This window comes from Papio anubis, chromosome 6 (assembly GCF_008728515.1).
Source record: "Papio anubis isolate 15944 chromosome 6, Panubis1.0, whole genome shotgun sequence".
Taxonomy (NCBI): domain Eukaryota; kingdom Metazoa; phylum Chordata; class Mammalia; order Primates; family Cercopithecidae; genus Papio; species Papio anubis.
Window position 1 is genome coordinate 131,252,261 of NC_044981.1, and position 19,846 is coordinate 131,272,106.

Below are 19,846 nucleotides of genomic sequence, written 5' to 3' on the forward strand. Positions count from 1 at the left end.
CAAACCAGTCCCTGAACTATAGCATTGAAGTCAAGGGGAAGATATTCAAGTTTTGTTTTGGAGTCTTCAGCTACAGAACCCTAAAGAGAGTCTAAAAATAGAGAAGAAGACGGAAGGTGTAAATAAAAGGGAATTAAAATCAGTAGATTCATGAGCACATGTGGATTGCCTCTTGGTATTCCTAGGAATAATTCAAAGATTTAACATTCTGCACTAGTGGGTGAGGATCGGAGCCAGGGAACTACTGTGCATGTCCATTTTTGAGATCTGGATTTATTCTAAGGTCACTGTGGCCTGGGCCATAGAATTATAGGATATGAAATAACTGTGGCCCCTGAGGTAGAGCAGCTTCTCCAAGTTTGATAGCTACTTGAGTCTAGAACTGAGAATGAAATCCACATTTCTTGGATCCTCCATGTTTCTTGGATAACACTGGATACTTCTAATGTTATTCCCACATGCTCATGTCACCTAAACCTGCAGGATTTCTTCATTCTTGTAAACAAGAGTTGACCTTTAGGTTTTAAGAGATTAAAGGGATTTTCAGAATCTTTCAGAAACTGAAACCAATGAGTAATGAACTACACACTCTGAAAAACAGAAAAAATAACCTGGAGAAAATCCAACATGTCTTCTCATAAAAGCAGATAGTCAATCAAAGTTTACATTTTATTTTTCCATGCCTTCTTTCTCTTGATTTGGTCTATTAAGTGATGGATGCCCTCAAAATCTAACTTCTCTGGAAAATAAAACTAAAACTAAAACAAAATTTTATTGTTTGCTGAAGTGTTTTACTACATCTATAAATTAGCACTTGATATCAGTTTCTTGTAATTATTAAAGAAAACCAAAACTGTATTAATTTAAGAGATAGTAGTATTTTTGCAAAATAAAATAGCTTGGCTCATGCTCTGGAAACTAATTCATCTAAACTGCCATTGAAGCATTTCTGGAGGACAGTGGTTTTGTCTAGATGGTTTTCAGATTTCTCTCTCTTACCTTGACATTCTGTAGCCTTGGTGTGATGTACCTTGGTATATATTTTTATACATCCTTTTTGGATTTCATATATCCCTCTGGGATTTTCTAGGCTTTATGGATGTGTAGATTTATATTATTTATCATTTTTTTTTACAAAAATCCTGGCTATTTTTCTTTTCTTTTCTTTTTTCTGTTGGGCAGCCTTCTGAGCCAGGGTAGGCTCAGGGACTCTGGAATCCTGGCTATTTTTATGTGAGCTTCCCATTCTCAGAAGCTGAAAGTCTACAGGTGTATTTTTGAAAATAGACAAAATGCAGTGGGAAGTTTAATTTATGATCTTCCCAGTGACATTTCCCAAAAGGAGAAGTAAACGAGATATCCATCCCCCATATAGACTCTCTGAAGGTATGACACGTCTGCGAGGAGGCCTTGCTCTCTAGTTCTTCAGGGTCAAGAACAAATACACTGGAGTAATGGCTGAGATCATGAAGCATCTTCACTTGGCGGAGTCTAGCACCTTCAAAGCTATTCAGTTCTTTTTCAGCCTATGTGCTACAAATTATCTGATGAAGGACAGAACTCCTCTGGCATACCTAACTGCACACCTATATTCTGTGGGTAGTTTGGAACAAATATTCCTACTAAGGAAGAGGTGAGCTGGTAAAGTCAGAAGACTCTACACATCTAGATTCTTTAATAATCAATCAGCGAATAGGTATTTACTGAATAATCATTTTACTTAGTGCTTGCTTCCATGATGTTTGCTGTTTGGGATCCAGGAAAATCATATATGATCGGTACCCTTAACTCAGGATCAGCTTGCCAAAAATTGCCATGTATCTTTAGTCTCCTTTCCCCTGGTACAGTTCCTCAGTTTTTCTCTGTCTTACATCAAATTCAGACTTTTGAAGAGTCTCTCAACTTAAATTCATCCAAGGTCTTCTTTAATTAAATTCAAGTTCCGCATTTGTTCAAGAATGCTACAAAAGCAATGTGGTGTACTTCTCAGTGTATCACATTAGGAGGGACTTGACGTTGGTCTGTCCCATTACTGTGAGTGTTAACTTTAATCACTTGGTTAAAGTAGTACCTCTCAAGTTTCTCCTCTGTAAATTTGCTATTTTTCCTCTGTAATAAATAAGTATGTTGTGGGGGCAATACTTTAATATCATATAATTATCCTGTTTCTCATCACACTTTGATCCACTAAGTTTAGCATCCATTGATGATTCTTGACTAAAGTAAATTATTTCTGTGACGTTTGCCAGATGGTAATTGTCTATTTCCATCATTTTATGTTATTTTTAAAAAAATAAATTCTAGTAATAAACTTGATTAATTTCTCAATTAAATTAAGAAAAATTTAAGCTTTATTAATATTTATCCATTTATAGTTGACATACAAAAATATACATATCTAATGTATACTTTTTTTTTTTTGAGAGGGAGTCTTGCTCTGTCGAACAGGCTGGAGTGCAGTGGTGCGATCTCAGCTCACGCAACCTCCACCTCCCAGGTTCAAGTGATTCTCCTGCCTTTACCTCCTGAGTAGCTGGGATTGCAGGTGCGTACTAGCATGCCCGGCTAATATTTTGTATTTTTAGCAGAGATGCGGTTTCACCATGTTGGTCAGGCTGGCCTCAAACTCCTGACCTTGTGATCTGCCCGCATCGGCCTCCCAAAGTGCTGGGATTACAGGTGTGAGCCACCGCACCTGGCCTGAGGTATACATTTTAAAGAACTTGGACATATGCATACATCCACGATACCATTACCACATATAAGACACTAACTCCAAAGAAGAGAAAAAAATTGTAAATACTGTAAAGCAAAAATAAAAAAGTAAATGAAAAAATATGTTTGAAACACTTTGAGCAACAAAGGGCCAACAGCCCTAGTGAAAAGGAGCTCTTAAAAATCATTAAGGAGACTTAAATATAAGACCTCAAAACTATGAAACTACTACAAGAAAACACTAGGGAAAATCTCCAGGATGTTAGTCTGGTCAAAAATTTCCTGAGTAATATACCCCACAAGCACAGGCACCAAAGCAAAAATAGACAAATGGGATCAGATCAAGTTAAACAGCTTCTGCACAGCAAAGGAAACAATCAACAAAGTGAAGAGATAACCCACAGAATGGGAGAAAATATTTATAAACTACCCATCTGACAAGGGATTAATAACCAGAGTATATAAGGAGCTCAAACAACTCTAGGAAAAAAATAGTCACCCCATTAAAAAATGGGCAAAAGATTTGAATAGATATTTCTCAAAAGAAGACATACAAATGACAAACAAGCCCATGAAAAGGTGCTCAACATCACTGATCATCAGTGAAATGCAAATCAAAATTAAAATATTATCTCACACCAGTTAAAAAGGCTTTCATCCAAAAGACAAGCTGTAACAAATGCTGGTGAGGAAGTGGACAAAAGGGAACCCTCGTACACTGCTGGTGGGAATGTAAATTAGTACAACCGCTGTGGAGAACAATTTACAGGTTCTTCAAAAAAGTAAGAATAGAGCTACCATACGATCTAGCGATCTCACAACCAAAACAAGGGAAATCGGTATATTGAAGAGATACCTGCCCTACCATGTTTATTGCAGCACTACTCATAATAACCAAGATTTGGAAACAACCTAAATGTCCATCAACAGATGAACGGATAAAGAAAATGTGTTATATACCCAATGGAGTACTATTGAGGTATAAAAAGAACGAGATCCTGTCATTTGCAATAACATGGATGGAAGTGGAGATCATTGTGTTAAGTGAAACAAGCCAGGCACAGAAAGACAAACATTGCCTATTCTCACTTATTTGTGGGCTCTGAAAATCAAAACAGTTGAACTCATGAACACAACTGAACTCGTGGACATAGAGAGTATAAAGATGGTTACCAGAGGCCGGGAAGGGTAGTAGGAGGATAGGGGGAGGTGGAGACAAAAAAAATAGAAAGAATAAGACTTACTATTTGATAGAACAACAGGACAACTATAGTCAACTTAATTTTCTACTTTTAAATAACTAAAATAATATATTTGGATTGTTTGTAAAACAAAGAATAAATGCTTGGGGAGCTGGATACCCTATTCTCCATGATGTCATTATTACACATTGCATGCCTGTATCAAAATATTTCATGTACCTCAAAATAAATATATATACCTACTATGTACCCACAAAAATTAAAAATAATTTTTTTTTTTTAGAAAGTCATTAAGGGAAAACAAAGGGGGAAATATGGACAAAGGACCTTACTTTCATATGGCAAGTAAATAAATTGTGGAAAAGAAAGCCAGGATTCCCACAGTCTGAAAAAAGGAGTTAGATATAAGGAAAGGCAAAAGGCTAGAATACGTTCAGTGGTGTTAGGTCAGAGGATCCATATGAACTCATGGTTTTCAATATATTTTCAGGTGACTAGATATAGAAATAAGAACTGTGTGTGTGAGAGAGAGAGAGAGTGTGTGTGTGTGTGTGTGTGTGTACATATATTTCTCAGCTCTCTGCTGAAAAAGGCTGGAGACTGATTTCCCAGTACCAATGGGTACCTCTGCACATGCATCTTGGTCTCCATCTACCATTCTCAAATAAAAGGCACCAGGGCTTCTTAGAGAAATGGGTCATTCCAGGACTAGATGAGAGAAAGTATAAGCTGCAAGTACAAAATAAGCCTGAAATTTCTTGTGGTACCGGAAAGTAAGGAAGTGCTCGACACATGTGAGGATCAGCTGACACAGTGGTCACACCTGTAATTCCAGCACTTTGGGAGGCCAAAAAGGGTGGATCGCTGGAGCCCGGGAGTTCGAGACCAGCCTGGGCAACATGGTGAAACCACATGCTGTACAAAAATACAAAAATTAGCCGGGCATGTTGGTGCATGCTGTAGTCCCAGCTACTCAAGAGGCTGAGATGGGAGGATCACTCGACCCTGGGAGGTTGAGTCTGCACCTGGGAGGTTGAGTCTGCACCTCCTGGGGGTCAAGTGATCCTTCTATCTTGGCCTCTCGAGTAGCTGGGACTACAGGCATGCACCACCGTGGTGACAGAGCAAGACCCTGTCTCAAATAAGTAAATAAGAGGATCATGTAAAAGATATAGCAGTAAAAAGACTGGCTAAATCTGGGGCAATCAAAGCCACAAAATAAATAATGATGGTAATTGATTATAACAAGTAGAGTAAAATAAGAATTTCTGAGTCCATGGTGATGCAAGGAATAAGTAAATAAATGGGGAAGAAATAAAAGCTCTTCCTTAAAGTAGTACATGTTACCTTCAAATAAAATAGTAAATAAAAGAGCTGACATTTTTGAAGTTATAGATACATCAAACTAACACATAAACTGCAAGCAAAGGATGTTGCTAAAGCACTACTCATTTTATCTATTATTGTTACTATTATATTTTTTCTTTTTGAGACAGTCTCGTTCTGTCACCCAGGTGGGAGTGCAGTGGTCCAATTACAGCTTACTGAAGCCTCAACCTCCCTGGGCTCAGGTGATCCTCCTGCCTCAGCCTCCCAAGTAGCTGGAACTACAGGCATGTGCCAGCATGCCCAGCTAATTTTTGTATTTTTTGTAGAGATGGGGTCTCGCCACGTTGCCCAGGCTGTTCTCAGACTCCTAGGCTCAAGCGATCCGCCCACCTCAGCCTCTCAAAATGATGTACAGGCATGAGCCTCATACTCAGCCTACTCATTTTAAATGATCTTAGTGGGGTTAAACACTCTCGTAAATAATGCATTATTTATGCTTCTAGTATATTTAGCTAGCTTTCTTCTCTACCAATAATTCTATCATAAACAAGCCCAGAAAATAAACACAAATGGGAATAAATGTTTTTCCACATGTATTGATTACATGCACTGCTTCATGATCTATATAGTTAGTTGTGCTTCTTGGAATTTTCAAACGAGCTTTTAACATCACATTTTGTTTTAAATTATTAATAGTCTATCAAAAATGTTGTGATGGGTTTTTTATTTTATTATTTATTTATTTTTTTTTTTTTTTGAGACGGAGTCTCGCTCTGTGGCCCAGGCTGGATTACAGTGGCCGGATCTCAGCTCACTGCAAGCTCTGCCTCCCGGGTTGAGGCCGTTCTCCTGCCTCAGCCTCCGGAGTAGCTGGGACTACAGGCGCCCGTCACCTCGCCCGGGTAGTTTTTTTGGTTTGTTTGTTTGTTTTGTTTTGTTTTTTGTTTTTTTTTTAGTAGAGACGGGGTTTCACCGTGTTAGCCAGGATGCTCTTGATCTCCTGACCTCGTGATCCGCCCGTCTCGGCCTCCCAAAGTGCTGGGATTACAGGCTTGAGCCACCGCGCCCGGCCGTGATGGGTTTTATATAAAGTGTTTTATAGTTATCATTTGGCTTCTGCACAAGTTAGTTGAGAGTTTTGTTTCCTCAATGTTAACTGAAAGCATATCGGAGAAAGGGGAGTGTAAAAAAAGTCTTAAAGTCAGGACATGACGCAACTTCTACCTACCTCATTTGATGTTGACAATTAAAGGATGATTGTGAAATGCATAAATAAGCATTAAGCAATTTATACTGTAAATAACTGGTCTGAGTGGCCCTGTGCGTTAGCAGGACTGCAGAGGCTGATGTTCTGTCAGGGAGAAGAGGGGAAGACTAAGTGATCCCTAAAATAATCTGTACTGTGCATGGTCATTTTGGGCAAACATTTGAAGAGATCATTCTCCAGTAGCGTGTAACATCGGAACTAGGGTTCACCATCTTTCCAGCTTTATTACTAGACATAAACAAATAAACCTTTACTACTAGGACTGGAGAAACATAATTATTTACAGATGAGGAGAGTAAACATTTTGAGACAGTAAATCTATTGTTTCCTTTTTCCTTGTATCTTTCTCTTTCCGTCTTTCCTCACCTAAGAGAGAATCAGGTTTGTGCTTCCAGCTTCAGTGCAGGGAGGTGGCAAGGCAGAGAGTTGAACAAGATTGCAAAACTTCTTGGCTTTTATTTCCTAAAGTCTTGGAGTAAAGAGAGGATTTGGGTCTAAATAAAGTATTCTGGCCAAAATTATAAAACGAAAGGGATTTCTTCTGGGAAAAACCTAGAGATACCCCTGGAAACATGGAGGCCATCAGAACAGAGGGGTTTGGTCTCTGGGAGAGAATTCGGTTTCTGGGCAGCCAGTTCTCCCCTAAGATCCTCCGCATTCCATCTTGCAACAACCAGCTGGGCATGACAGGGAGGTGTGTTTCTTCAGGTGGATGGAGAGCAATCAGAATGATTTCTGCCCCAGTCACAGCTTGGCAGCAATTGAGGACGACTGGGTGCACAGGAATTTTTCCTGTGGTTTGTGGACACCTTCATGGCCACCTGCATGGACTGAAAACCAGATGGGACACCGTTCACACTGAAATCTGGCCCTGGGCAAGACTGTGACCCAATTCAGGATAGGGGCCATGGAGGGAAATGGCAAATGATTGAGGGTGTTTCTTGCCAAGTGGGAGAGGGGCTATGAAATAGAAATCAAGATGAGTTTTAGGTAATAGAGGAAATTCTATTTTTGCAAACGTGATACAGGGAGCTGTAATGCTGATGTTGTTCTATTTTTAAATTTAAAAATTTAAATATATCACCTTTATTATTTAAAAAATGAAATCAGAACCATATGAGAAAATCTAAAAATATGGTCATTATTACTATCCTGGGGAATTCTGCTAAAATTTAAAGATTTACTGTTCATCCAACCTCTGAAGCTCTTAGATACCAGCTTCTCCTGAAGCTAAAGGTGTAACTGAGGGTAAGGAAGAGGGAAACTACCAGAGGAAACTCCAAGGGGATATGAAGGGAGTAGGCTTGATCTTTACAAACTGAAAGATGCAAATAACATGTAGAAGGGGTGTATAAGATTCTTTGTTGGACCTACTTCGATAGCCTTGGGTTGGGCTGAGCATGGTGACACATGCCTGTAATCCCAGCACTTTGGAAGGCCAAGGTGGAAGGGCTGCTTGAGCACAGGAGTTCAAGACCAGCCTGGACAACATGGTGAGACCCTGTCTCTACAAAAAAATTTTTAAGAAATAGCTGAACATGGTGGTGCACACCTGTAGTCCCGGCTACTTGGGAGGCTGAGGAGGGCGGATTGCTTGAACTCAGAAAGTTGAGTCTGCAATAAGCCATGTTTGCACCACTGTCCTCCAGCCTGGGTGACAAACTGAGACCCTGTCTGAAAAAAAAAATAACCTTAGGTTTTATTAAGGATCCTGTCATTTCTCTTATAAATGACCCATTAAATGGTATTTGAGTCTAAAACATAAAAATAAAAATAAACCTTACCATAATCCCTGACTGTAATTTTGGAGTGAATGGATGAGATTTTCTGATTGGATGGACTGATCTCAACTGGCTTGAGAAATTAGCAGGTTTATTTTTCTTCTGAATAGACCTGCTTATTTCAGTATGTCTTACACCATCTCATCTGTATGTTTTTCGGAATCAAATTTTGGTCACATTTCTTATCTATTCTAGTTTCTGAAGTAAATTGTACATATATAGATTCTGAAATTTTAAAGAAGTGGAGGAGTTTTCCAATCCCTCACACATTGTCCAATTAGTACCTTGATCTATCTTGACAGCTAGCCATCATACATAGTGCTCCCAGTGTACAGAAATAAAATTGTTTCCCCTTCTTGTGTGATATTAAAATGACTCAAACTTTGTTAAATCTTTTAAGATCTGAACTCAGGCAAAAAAATTTAATCTCACACAGAAACTAAAATATGAATCTCAATCCTGGGGAAATTTTAAAAAATACTTCATTGGACATTTTACCAGTTGTTAAATACTTAATGAAAGCTGTGTGACAAGATTACAGAGGACCTGATTAGAAGAGGAGAAGAAACACTCTATGGGGCCGGGCGCGGTGGCTCACGCCTGTAATTCCAGCACTTTGCGAGGCTCAGGTGGGCAGATCACCTGAGGTCAGGAGTTCTAGACTAGCTTGGCCAACATAGTGAAACTTCGTCTCTACTAAAAATACAAAAATTAGCCTGGCATGATGGTGGGTGCCTGTAATCCCAGCTACTTGGGAGACTGAGGCAGGAGAATCACTTGAACCCAGGAGGCAGAGGTTGCAGTGACCCAAGATTGAGCTACTGCATTCCAGCCTGGGTGACAGAGTGAGATTCCATAAGAAGAAAGAAAGAAAGAGAAAGAAAGGAGAAAGAAAGAGAGAAAGAGAGAGAGAGAAGGAAGGAAGGAAGGAAGGAAAGAGAGAGAGAGAAGGAAGGAAGGAAGGAAGGAAGGAAGGAAGGAAGGAAGGAAAAGACAGAGAATCACTCTGTGGCATTCTACTGCCTCAAGAAGCTTTCCCAGTCAGCCCACAAAGGTCCCAACTCCTACAGCTCTCAACTTGCAGAATTATTATTATTGCCAGGAATGCTCACTGCATTATTTGATAACATCATCATGTAATGGAATGCAGTTCTAAAGGTTGTCTCCTAATCCCTTCTGTGTTAAGGAGCCATGTTTTCATTTCTTTTGTCTCTCTGAAAGCATTTTGTGGGTGCTCAAACAACTACATGTTAAACTGAATGGGTGCATTAGGCAGAGTAAACCAGAGACGCAGAATCAATAAAAGATATGCGGATACAGAGAAAGATATTTATTATGAAGAACTGGGTCACTAGATTATGGAGGCTGTCCTGCGATCTGCTGTCTGCCAGCTGAAAGGCTAGGAAAGCCAGTGGTGTTGGATGCGGGTCCAATCCAAATTTGAAGGCCTGAGAATCAGAGGAGCTAATGGTATAAGTCTCAGTCCAAGTCTGAAGGTCTGAGAACCAGGATTGCCAATGTCCTGCAGTGGCAGAAAATGGATGTCACAGCTCATGCAGGGAGAACAGTTGTCCTTTCTCTGCCTTTCTGTTCTCTTCATGCCTTCAGTGGATTAGACGATGCCCTGCTGCACGAGTGAGGGCTCTCTCCTTTACTCAGTCTACTGATTCAAATGCTAGGATCTCACTGAAACACCCTTACAGATACATCCAGAAGTAGTATTGTGCCAGCTTTCTGGGCGTCTCAGCCCAGATAGGTTGACACATAAAATCGTGTAACTATCACAATGGGTAAAAAACTTTAGGCAGAAATTATGAGAGTCATTTTCAGAATCTTTAGTCTGAGCGAAGTTCTGATGGTCATTTAAAAAACTTTAACAGGTGTAATGATAATCTCTGGCATCTGCCTGGTGTTTCATAGTGTAAACACACTTTTATGTTATTTATGTCATTTACTTTTTCTTTGTTTTTTTTTTGTTGTTGTTGTTCTTGGTTTTTTGTTTTTTTTGGTTGGTTTGTTTTTTGGTTTTTGGTTTTTTTGAGACAGGGTCTCACTCTGCCACCCAGGCTGGAGTGACAGTGGCGCGATCTGGGCTCACTGCAACCTCCACCTCGAGTGTAAGTGATTTTTCCGCCTCAGTCCCCCAAGTAGCTGGGATCACAGGTGCTCACCACTGTGCCAAGCTAATTTTTTATATGTTTTTTTGTAGAGACAAGGGTTTGCCATGTTGCCCAGGCTGGTCTCAAACTCCTGAACTCAGGCAATCCACTCACCTCAGCCTCCCAAATCTCCCAAAGAGATTACAGGCATGAGATTACTGGCTGCCATTTGACTTTTGATTATATATTCCTGTTTTCCAAAGTGGAAATAAGTTCAAAGAGGCTGGTTAACTTGCCCAAAGCTGATTTTAATGGGAAGCTAATTTTGAGCAGAGTAATTTTTAGTCCAAATACTATCATTTTACTGGATAATTTTGAAATATTTTGTCCCATTTAGTTACAGGTTTACACCATACAAACATCAAATGTTACAAGCTGACACTTTAAAAAGTGGATTTGAAAAGCAATTTGATCTACAAGTAGTACCAAGATTGGTATTTAAACAAAACTTAATTTTCTGTGCAGGTCCTTTTGTCAGTCAAGTTAGAATTACTTCTCAGGATGAACTGGCATACCCCTTGATTTTATTGAAAAATATGGCTCACGCCTGTAATCCCAGCACTTTGGGAGGCCAAGGCAGACGGGTGACTTGAGCCCGGGAGTTTGAGGCCAGTCTGGACAGCATGGTGAAACCTCATCTCTACAAAAAGTACAAAAAATCAGCTGAGTGTAGTGTGCATCTGTAATTCCAGCAATTTGGGAAGTCAAGGCAAGCAGATCACTTAAAGTCAGGAGTTCGAGATCAGTCTGGCCAACGCGGTGAAACCCCATCTCTACTAAAAATATAAAAATTAGCCAAGTGTAGTGGCATGCCTGTAGTCCCAGCTACTTGGGTGGCTGAGGCAGGATAATCGCTTGAACTTGGGAGGTGGACGTTGCAGTGAGCTGAGATCGCACCACTGAGCTCTAGCCTGGGCGACAGAGTGAGATCTTGTCTCAAATAAAATAGAATAAAATTTATAAAAAAAGAAGGAAAAACAAAGAATATGAACCCCACCATTTGCTTCATCTTCACGTTTGACTGGAACCTCCTTTGATCAGTGATACTTCATATCTGTATCTATTAACAGGTGAATAATCGAAGGTGAAGCAATCCATGCATTCTGATTTTTAGTGTAGGGTTTATTCAGAGTTCATTCTAAGAATGTGACATCCTTGGGCACTATTTTGATTCAATGCAGACTGATGTCTCTGGCTGGTTTTTTAGTATCATGAAATTGACCTGTTTGGAAGAGCACAAGAAGCAGCTTTAAAAAATCTGTATCTGTGTATCCTGTGTGATATTGAGGTCATTGTGTACCATGTCATTAAAAAATCCCTACACAAGTATACTGAGTAATTTCTTTCAGAACTTAGTGCTATGAAATCTTTTCTTGGCCTGAGAAACTCAAGTTTTCTTTCTTTTGTACAATGAAGACTATGTAACTGAGTTTTCTTTTGGACTCTGTTTTCCAGGAAACTCAAAGCAAAATTTATTTCCTACTTGTAGCCAATTATGTCAGATTGTATTACTTGAGTGTTTGTCAGATTGGTTTGTGTGTGTGTGTGTGTGTGTGTGTGTGTGTACAGTTTAATTTTTCTGGTTCTGATTATTTTAACTGACAAATAATAATTGTACATATTTACAAGGCATATAGTGATATTTAGATACATATAATGTACAGTGATCAGATCAGGGTAATTAGCATATCCATCATCTCAAACATCTATTGTTTCTTTGTGTGGGAATGTTCAATATTCTCCTTCTAGCTATTTGAAACTATATATTATTGTTCATTGTAGTTCCTAAAGTGATGTAGAACCCTATAACTTATTCCTCCTATCTAACTGTAATTTTATATTCTCTAACAAATTGACTATCACATTTTATGTGTAGCCTAAAATCACCCTCAAATTTTTTTATAATTTCAAAGCACGGGGAAAAATAAATAAACAAAGAGTCATATGAAATGTTTTGAAACAGTTTATGTTGAAATATCACAGGCTGATTTACTTATATCTGTTCAAAAAGAGGCCCTAAATTGCTTGTAAAAGTCAGTGGAAAAAAGGATCTTAAGGAACAGCCACAAACCCCCAAAAGTAAAAAAACAACTATTGTTAAGGATAAGTGGTTTCTTAAGTGGGTGAATGCAGTCACTGTTCCTTTCTTGGATTTAGGAGTTTCCATTGCTTACCATTCCCCCTAGGTCTAGCTTCTGAGCATGGTCCTTCTAGAGTTTCAACATTTTTGCCAACAAGGCAGTTGGAGGCAGGACTATGAGCAGCATTTAATGTGTAACATCCAGGAACTTGGCTGCCAAACTCTGTTACAAGTCAACATCAGGGAAAGTTTGTGCTTTGGGGAGGGGCTTCTGTTTTTGATGCTTTCAGACAATTGGATGCAAGTTCAAGGTCTGATACTCTCTTTTCTACAACAGAAAAAAAGTATGTCACACCTGTATTAAAACACCTGTAGTTTTAGTATTAGTTGGATTCATATTGCTTTGTTTATGATATATTAAAACTAATCTTCCCAGAGAAGGCTTAGAGAAAATCATGATTAAAACATTTATATGACAAGTACTTCTAGACATACGTGCTGGTTGGTAAGCTCATCCATTCATTCAAGATATATTTATTGAGAACACACTTTGTACAAGCATTTGGTACTCTACTTTCGGCACAAAAACAATGAATATAAACAAACTAATATGTTATAAGAAAAACTTCCAAGGAAGGTATTAAGAACCTGTGGTTTTCTACAAACAAATATACTTTCATAAAAGTTTTGCATCCAAACACAAATATCTCTAATGAGACTGACTGGGGACATTTATCACTTCAATTAGTCAATTGTTAGCTATTCACTGGGTGATTTGCCAGATCCTTTATAATTTTTCTTTTTCTTCCTGCTGACAGACAAAACTAACATTTTCTTCTTATTAAAAAGTGGATAATGACTGGGTATGGTAGCTCACGCCTGTAATCTCAGCAGTTTGGGAGGCCAAGGCAGGCGGATCACCTGAGGTCGGGAGTTTGACACCAGCCTGGCCAACATGGTGAAATCCTGTCTCTACTAAAAATACAAAAATTAGCTGGGCATGGTGGTATGTGCCTGTAATCCCAGCTACTCTGGAGGCTGAAGTGGGAGAATCACGTGAACCTGGGTGGTGGAAGTTGCAGTGAGGCAAGATCGCACCACTGCACTCCAGGCTGGGCAACAGAATGAAACTCAGTCTCAAAAATAAATAAATAAATAATTTTTTAAGTGGATATGTTTTCTTATAAAATATTTAAAATATTCAAAAGAATAAACAAGAAAATGTACATCATCCACAATCCTACATCCCATATATACAAATACGGCTAATATTCTGTCACATTACTTTCTAATATTTTGTGTATTTACATATTTTGTTCATTGGGGACTATTTTATATCTTGCTTTTTTCTCTTAGAATTATTTTATTAACACTTCCATATTATCAAAACTTATTTTAAAATGTTTCTAAAGATATACTCGTATTCTGTCAAGCGATTGTATCATAAATTCATCTGAATAATGAATATTTAGATTTCACTTTTGACTACTATTAAAAATACTGTTAAACTTTAAAAATTATTTCAGCATTTGATTTCCCAAAACAGCACAAACAGTATGCAAATGAATGACACTGGCATTTGATATAATAATTGCTGAATTTAGGCATCTCTCTTTTTACCTATACCAAGATCTTAGATCCTTGACAGGATTAATATTGTATGGATTTAAAATTCTAATTTTCTGAAAAGGTATCTCAATGTAACAAATCAACATTTATTTATGGATAGAGAAAACAGTATTCCTAACATCAGCAACCTCATCTCTTTCTTCAAAATTTGCCATTTCCACATCAGCACAAGGTACAAGCATCCAGAGGACATGGATGTGGTGAGAAAACAAGGAATCTAGGTCAAAATTGCTTTATTATTCATCTGCAAAATGGAGTATGAGAAAATTTAAAAACAGAAACAAAATTACTTTATTTTTGCTTAAGCTTTCCTTTTCCCCTAAATTTGTCACTTTATTATTTTCTAGTTTTTCTGTAACATTTACCTCTATAATCCAACATGATAAAGTTGAAAGTTTATATTACCATTTATGAATCAAATTTGCAACATAAGGAGGTAAAATTGGTGTGTGGTTATAATGCTAAACTGTGTTATTGTGTCAACTCCATGTGAACCTGAACAAGTCAATGAACTTGTGCTGCCAAAGAATTTCTAACATCTTCATAGGAACTTATAAAATAGTCCTTCACATAGGCATTGGTAAAGATTTCATGATGAAAACACCAAAAACAATTGCAACAAAAGCCAAAATTGACAAATGGGATCTAATTAAACTAAAGAGCTCCTGCACAGCAAAAGAAACTATCATCAGAGTGAACAGGCACCCTATAGAATGGAAGAAAATTTTAGCTAACTATGCATCTGACAAAGGTCTAATATCCAAAATCCATAAGGAACTTAAATAAATTTACAAGAAACAAACAACCCCATCAAAAACTGGGCAAAGATATGAACAGAGGAACAGACACTTCTCAAAAGCAGACATTTAGGCGGCCAACAAACATGAAAAAAAGCTCGACATCACTGATTATCAGAGAAATGCAAATCAAAACCACAATAAGATACCATCTCGCCAATCCGAATGGCAATTATTAAAAAGTCAAGAAACAACAGATACTGGCGAGGCTGTGGAGTAATAGAAACATTTTTACACTATTGGTGGTAATGTAATGTTCAATCACTGTGGAAGACAGTGTGATGATTCCTCAAGGATCTAGAACCAGAAATACCATTTGACCCAGCAATCCCATTACTGGGTATATACCCAAAGATTATAAATCATACTACTATAAAGACATATGTCCATGTATGTTTATTGCAACACTGTTCATAATAGCAAAGACTTGGAGCCAACCCAAATGCCCACCAGTGATAGACTGGATGAAGAAAATGTGGCATATATACAACATAGAATACTGTGCAGCCATAAAAAGGAATGAGATCATATCCTTTGCAGGGACATGGATGAAGCTGGAAGCCACCATCCTTAGCAAACTACCACAATAACAGAAAACCAAACACCGCCTGTTCTCACTCATAAGTGGGAGGTGAACAATGAGAACACATGGACACAGGGAGGGGAATGACATACACCGGGGCCAGTCAGAGGTGGGGGCAAGGGGAGGGAGAGCATTAGGACAAATAGCTAATGCATGCAGGGCTTAAAGCCTAGACGATGGGTTGATAGGTGCAGCAAACCACTATGGCACACATATACCTGTGTAACAAACCTATGTGTTCTGCACATGTATCCTGGAACTTAAAGTAAAATAAATAAATAAAGTAGTCCTTCAAGCTTTGAAGATGATGAATATATATAATATAAATTCGATGAATGTATATAATATGTATTTGATGAATATATAAAATATGTATTTGATGAATGTATATAATGTATATAATATAGATATAATATATATATTCATTTAATAAAGACCACTCCATCGAATAAGGCAATGTCTATTTTAGCTGACTTTAGTGACTCCGTGCAAATATTCCACAGGGCAGTGACTTGCAAAAATTGCTTCTCGTGTGAATTGAAAGCCTAGATACTCTTCAAAGCCAAGATTTTTCCATTAGTTGTGAAATAGATGTTTCTCACAGAAACTGTTAGCAGAGCAGCTGATCAGTAACAAAAATTGATCTATTTGCTGCTAAGGACAGCAATTGGAAGTTAAAAGTCTCCACCCCAAGAATGGATTTATTATCTTCTGGTTTCATATAGAGCACTCAGAGATTGTACTTACCCTTCCCATTAAAAAAAAAAGAAAAACACAACTCTAAAAGAGAAACTAACGTTCATCAATTAACTAGAAGCAGGATTTGAGGCTCCTGCTCTTGAAGAGTAAATTAACTAGGGGGGTGAAGGGGATATTAGAACACAGTCTCCTAATTGCCACATGACTGAAGTGCTGCTGCCTCTCAGACTAAACACATTGTGCTACCATGCATGCTGGGAGCCATAGATATTGATACATAGGTGTGGACAACAGACTTTCTTCTTTTGGAGGCTATAAATGTTCATCAGAAACCAGAAAGCACATCCCCAGTGTTTAAACCAAAGGGTCTCAACAATGCTTGCATGTAAGAAGTTCCTGGAGAGGTTTTTAAAACACCAAAGATTGGGCTCCACACCCGACCAAATAAATCAGAGCTTCTGGGAGCAAGGCCTGAGTATGGTGTATTTTGGCTTAAGCCAGTGAATCTCTAACAAGCGTGCATCAGAATCACCGGGAGGGCTTGTTAAAACACAGATTGCTACTGCACACCTAATAGAGCTTTTGCATAGGATGGGTTCTCTAAAAATATTCTCTAAATAAATATTGCTAGATTTGCATTTTAAAAGAACAAGCTTCTATAGCAGGGTTGATTAATTGGCATCCGTGGATGGGCTCAGTGGTCCTTGAGCTTCTGAAGTTGTCTATAATATATCATGGGAATGTGTGTTCAGAAGACAGTTCCTCACTTTCATCAGATTCTTAAGGGAGGGCCTATGACCTAGAAATGTTACAAACCACTCTTAGGGGAATTAATTTCTTTTCATTTAGATTTTTGTCTTCATTAACAGAGTGAAGAATTTAAATAATCATCTGTGTCCACCAAAGAAAAGTTTTCTGGGATATTGACTAGCACAAAATGCATTTAATTTTTAAAAACATAAATCAGCCACTAAAGACGCTAGTCTCTTCATCTAAGAGCCTTTTTGCAAATGAAGACCCATTATTTGAGAAATGCATCTATACTTGTTTTATTTTGAACAGAATTTATTGCAGTTTGAAAATACATTAGTGCTACAGTGTTATGTTGTATAAAATGGAATGGTAAGTATTATAATTATAATTAAGAATGGAGTTGTGATACTCAGGAGAGAAGCCCCCAACCAATGGCCATCACCCCCAATGCAGTTATTTTATTTTTCTTTTTCTCTGCCAGATATTTTCCAAATTCACATACAACTTAATTTGGAGAAATTATCTTCTGAGTGTTTTATTCCATTTAGGGTCCAGAAAAGATTCTATTGATCACTGTCGGCCCGACAGCACCTGTTCCCCAGGGCACCAGGCAAAATACCAGTAAGCTGCATCTCTCTCTCCATCTCTGTCTCTGTCCCTCTTTCCCTCTAGATGTGTAGAAGGAAGTGAACTTTCAGAGTTTTAAATTCATGCATAAACTTTTTTCTCTCATAAATGGACCATCCTCTGCATAGATTTCAGTGACTTCTTTTTAGCTTTACAATGCATCATGGACATTTTTCTATGTTAATAAAGATCTGCCTTATCCTTTTGAATGCCTGCAGAACATTGCCTGTATGGATGAATGATATATATGTATTTTAACCAGGCCACTATTGATGAGCATTTAGAGTGTTTCCACTTTTTCCCTGTGATCAGCACAGCAGTGAACATTCGTATAAGTACAGCTTTGTGCCTGTATCTTACAGGAGTATAATGTACCTCTCATTAAAGTTTGATAAGTTGACCTCCAGCCCCAGCAGTCAAAAATCCTGGATATGATCCATGTTTGTCAGCCAGTAGCCATAGAAACTTGGGGAAATTACTCAAGTTCTCTTCTTTTGTGTGTGAGTTGGAAATGCCAGTCTCTTTCTTGCCCCTCTCACATAGTCGATGGAAAGAGGAAGCAATGAATGTGAATATGCTTTGAAAACTGAGAAACTCCATGCAAATGCCAGATAGTGTTATACCATCAGTATATTGTATTCTCTTTCTAATACACTGTATGCATTAGTTTTTGTTCATAATGGCCAATTCAATCATTTGCACCCAGGACATTCTCATTAAATGAAAGTAAATTATTATTAAATGAAAGGCTGTGAAGGAACCCTACCAGTGTGTCTTAGATTTTGGTCCGTGGACCACCTGCCAATGAGTCGGTGCAGTAGTTTTAAGGCATATTCGTGTTGGGGGAGGAGGAGAGAGGGAAGGGGCCCTGATTCTGTCGTTTCTCAAACTTCCCAAGTGACTTTGATGCAGATGAAAATTTGAGAACCACTGAACCGGACTGACATTGTCATTGCTCATCCTCATGTAAAGCTCCCTGGTAGCAAAAGGTAACACTACCTTCTCTTCTTGAGAATAAGCAAGTTTAAGACAAGAAACTCTCCCCCACGCATTTTCTAGACATGAATCTCATCGTCGTATCCTCAGAGATCTATCTCAGCATAGTCAGTCTGCCCAAATGAATGGTAAATTTCTTACAAATCCATTTCCCAAGAGGCGTGTCAGCTTTCTCACCAAGTTTCAGGGTTGTGTGGATGTCTAGATTTGGCTGAAAAAAAAAAAAAACAAAAACACATGCCACGGCTGCTAACAGTCAAGCTGAATGCGGGCTGTGGAAAATGTCCCTGTGGAAATAAGAAACTAGGCCAGCCTTTTCTGGGTAAAGAGGCCATGAAATGCACAGAGAACGCAGTTTCTTTTCATGTAGTTTTTACTGTGTTAATATTCGAGGCCATTTTAGAAAGTAGAAAATGCAGGGAAAATAAGAGAGGGAGGATACCTTAAAAATGTTAAACATGGCACGCATGTTCAACAACTTTGACATTACTTTCTCATATAATGTGGTACATGATTACATCAGAGGATGTAAAATAGGAGAACTTCTCCAAAGGTCAGGTAATAAGAAGAGCACACATTGAGAGAACTTGCCTGGTGTCAAAGCTGTGTAAAGTATGAGATATTTTACATATATTATCTCATTAAACCTCATTAATTTGCCAGTCAATACAAAGTTTTAAATAAAATTAAATGTAGAATAAAGTCAAGAAAACAGGAACAAGTACTCCAGATACTTTGAGTCAACCAGGGAAGCCAGAAATCCTGGTTTGTTCTAAAGGTTATTAAGTTCAGCTTCTGTGACATCATTTTCCTGGCAAATTTATTGAATAAGGTTATGGTTTGGTGAGCCACCAGGTGAAACTTGTTAGGGAGGTGCAAGGCAGTGCTCTTGGGAAAGAAAAACAAACAAGTTTGGAACATCTAGTGCTGTTTGGTATTTTCACCTATGACGCTGAGGACAGACACTCAGCCATTCCTCCCAACAGAACTGAGAAGCATAGATGTCAGTTAACATTTTAAAATTCTCCTGTTTGCATAGCTTAAAATACAATGCCTCCTGTAGAAGGTGAATTCCCTGTCTCATAAGAGCTTCCAGTCTGTTATTGGAAGGAGTACGAATCCCCACACATTTTAATTTATAAACATGTATATGTTAATAATAAAAACCAGTTGAATTCCTATAGATTAATAAGCAGGAATTAAAAGCCAAAAGCCAAAAAAATGAGACT